Source organism: Maniola hyperantus, chromosome 10 (assembly GCF_902806685.2).
Source record: "Maniola hyperantus chromosome 10, iAphHyp1.2, whole genome shotgun sequence".
In the NCBI taxonomy this organism is placed as follows: domain Eukaryota; kingdom Metazoa; phylum Arthropoda; class Insecta; order Lepidoptera; family Nymphalidae; genus Maniola; species Maniola hyperantus.
Window position 1 is genome coordinate 2,263,740 of NC_048545.1, and position 3,532 is coordinate 2,267,271.

The 3,532-nt window shown below is 37.4% G+C and overlaps 1 protein-coding gene across 2 annotated transcripts in view; it reads right to left on the reverse strand.

Moving 5' to 3' along the window:
• The window catches only part of ChT (choline transporter), a 447,845-nt gene that overhangs the window by 384,618 nt on the left and 59,695 nt on the right, over positions 1 to 3,532 (reverse strand). The gene's annotated exons all lie outside the window — the stretch shown is intronic.

The following is a 3,532-nucleotide window of genomic DNA, read 5'->3' on the forward strand; positions in this document are numbered from 1 at the left end:
AGCTTGCTTGCTACAAAAAAGGAGGTATTAAACTAGCTGCAACTCCCGCCTTTATCCGCGCCAAATCTTCTTGATCTTTTCCAATTTTTTCTCGCTTCTATGGATCTAAGGCATAGGTATGTTAGTCTAAGATATTATGCGTGAAGTCTACCAATCTATACTTGGCCAGCGCGCAGCGTGGTAGACTATGGCCAAATCGATCTCATTCTGAAAGGAGGCTCGTGCTCAGTAGTCAGCCGGCGATGGAGAATGACGATACAATTTTCTTACAATCATATTTCATTTAATCATACTTACTTAGCTGTACCAATTTTTTAAGGGTGCCCCGCCCAAGCCCCGAGGGTGCGGTGTGAAGTAAACCAGGTCTTAATCATGGATTTACCATCCATCCTAAATCTAGGGCTTATACATCAATCTATTTCGTGATAGGCAAAATCCGTTTTACCTAAGAAGGCTTTAGAGGCTTTACCCACTTGGCCTTATCTCCATTTTCCCCTATTTACGTGAACAAAGTCTGCCAATTTTTTTTTAGATACAATGTATTAGGAAGCATTAGACAAAATTTCGAACTCTCATTGTTCTGACGGTGGAGACTGGAGGGCCTAACCCACAAGAGGTCCACCTAGTGGAGGGTCTTCCAACGCTGCACTTTCCGTGCGCGGTCGCCATTCTAGCACCTTGGAACCCCAACGTCACTTTAGCTTCGCAGCCCGTTTAGCCATCAGTTAAGGCGGTTATGCACTCTTCCGATCCGAGTCCGTGAAAATACTTCCGAAGTAGTTGTAGAACAATTTATGTGTTAGCTTACGGCCGGTTCACACATGTCTCCGTTTTACTGTTCCGTTTTATCGTGTACGTTTTTTTTCGTCGATGGCGTATGTAGTTGTATGAGCGACTTCACACATGGCACAGTATTCTGTATACAGTAAAAAATATCGTTCCGTAAAAAAATTACATTCCGTTTTGTCATCGAATACTGGACCGACGGAACGGAAATATACGGATACGTAGAATTTTAACGGATAGATACTGTGTGTTTTACTGCGTGTTTTACTGTGTGGTATACTGCGAGTTTTCTGTTCAGCCCAATCCGTCGGTTTGAGCTGTGCGTTGATAGATCAGTCAGTCAGACATTTTTCTTTTATACATCCATACTTAATATTATAAATGCGAAACGAAGTCGCGGGCATCAGCTAATTTAAGATAAGGTGAATAAATGTTTTGAAAGTTGAAACAATAGGCAGGGTAATAGAATATACTAAGGTATGTACCTCAAGCATTATCACGTTTCATAGTAGATACCTATCGATTTACTTCACACCACGGTCTGATAGATGTGTTTTTGTGTACCATAACCTTGCGATGTCAGGAATTTTATGTCATCCAAAAAACGTCCTATAATAAACTAGCTTATGCCAGCGACTTTGTCCGCGTTGACTACACTAATTTCAAACCTCAATTTCACCCCCTTAGGAGTTGAATTTTCAAAAATCCTTTCGTAGCAAATGCTTACGTCATAATAGCTATCTGCATGCCAAATATCAGCCCAATCAGTCCAGTAGTTTGAGCTGTGCGTTGATAGATCAGTCAATAAGTCAGTCAGTCAGTCAGTCACCTTCTCCTTTTATATATTTAGAGATAAAGAATAAATAATCTTTATTTGTAAAAAAAAAATTGTCACAATTTTTGAACACTGGGTCCCAAAGAAGTAAAAACTGTGTCACGGGAGCCAGTGTATGGAGGTCAGTTATTCAAAAATCCCGTAGGAACTCTTTGATTTTCCGGGATATTAAAGTAGCCATGTCCGTCCCCAGCACGGAACAGAAAATTTTTCTGTTCCGTGGTCCCCAGGATGTAAGCTATGCTAGCTATCAAACGTCAAAATCGGTGAAACTGTGGAGCTTTAAATAGCCCTTGGAACTCTTTGATTTACCAGGACAAAATATAGCCGGGATACAAGCTATCTCAGTACCTTTCTTCAAAATCGGTTAAACGGATGGATCCTGAAAAGCTAGTAAGCAGAGAGACAGACAGACTGACACACTCTCGAATTTATAATATTAGTATGGAAGTATGGACTTATTTAACAATGGTACCGCGACTTTTCTTGATTTCCTTACGATTAACTATCTCTCAATAGTATATATACAATAAATGTATAGATGATTTGAGTTTCGAGTAAAAATAGGATTTTTATGGTTTGTTTCCAAATCACTAAAAGGCAATTATATTATTTTATTCATAGTTATTAGATCATTCTTAAGAGTTCATTTTCAAAAGTAAATTTATGTAATTTATTTTATCGCCTAAATATTTAAATTTGCATTTAATTCATATAATTTTTGCCCTTGATTATCTTAAAAGTACGTCGTACTAACATTCGTCCACTATATAAAATACTAGATGATGCCCGCGACTTCGTCTGCGTGGATTTAAGTTTTTAATAATCCCGTGGGAACTCTTTGATTTTCCGGGATAAAAAGTAGCCTTTGTCCTTCCCCGGGATGAAAGCTATCGCTGTACCAAAATCGGTTGAACAGATGGGCCGTGAAAGGCTAGCAGACAGACAGACAGACACACACTTTCGCATTTATAATATTAGTATGGATAATAATAAGAAATCATAGTTATATTGTGTTTAAGAAATAATCACAAATCAATAGGTAATTCTGTTTAATTATACCTAGATTCTACTAGAGGATATGTAGGTACTGTTTTTTTTTCAAGGAAATACCATATATAAAGGCGTGCAATAAGTAATGAGTAGGTAGGTTGAATATAATAATTATAGTAATCTCTGGATTCAAATAATGTGCCTAAGTAATTTATTTCCATGTTTTTCCATATAGGTTCCTATCCCTACCTTTTCCCAACAAGATTTATATTTTAAGACATTTTTATTTTTAATAGAGATCCCTACGAAAAATTGCAATAAGCTACCCGAGCGAAGCCGGAGCGGGTCGCTTGTTAATTATAATTATTATTAACTAGCTGATGTCCGCGACTTCGTACGCGTGGATTTAGGTTTGTAAAAATCCCGTGGGAACTCATTGATTTTCCGGGATAAAAAGTAGCCTACGTCACTCTCCAGGTCTTTAACTATACCCATGAAAAAAACCACGTCGATCCATTGGTCCGATGCGACATGATTGCAGGACAAACCAACAAACCAATAAAATAAACCAACAAACAAACACACTTTCGCATTTATAATAAGGGTACTGATGGTTTAGAGCCCAAAGCAGTGTTTACTTATCTGTCTGAGCACACATCACGCTGAAAACTACTGAAACAATTTAAAGTTACATTAATTACAGTTACTTAATCATATAATTAACATAAGTTTTGATAGAGAACCGTTAATTAGGTCTCTATACCTTAATAAGTTAGATAATTATACAAATATTCGATTAACCTTAAAATAATATAAATTCCAGGATTCTTAGATGAAAATTACTTCAGAAGAATTCTTCTAACTTTGAGACTGTTGAGATGTACGCAGACACATAGAGGGGGCTCACATATAAAGCGA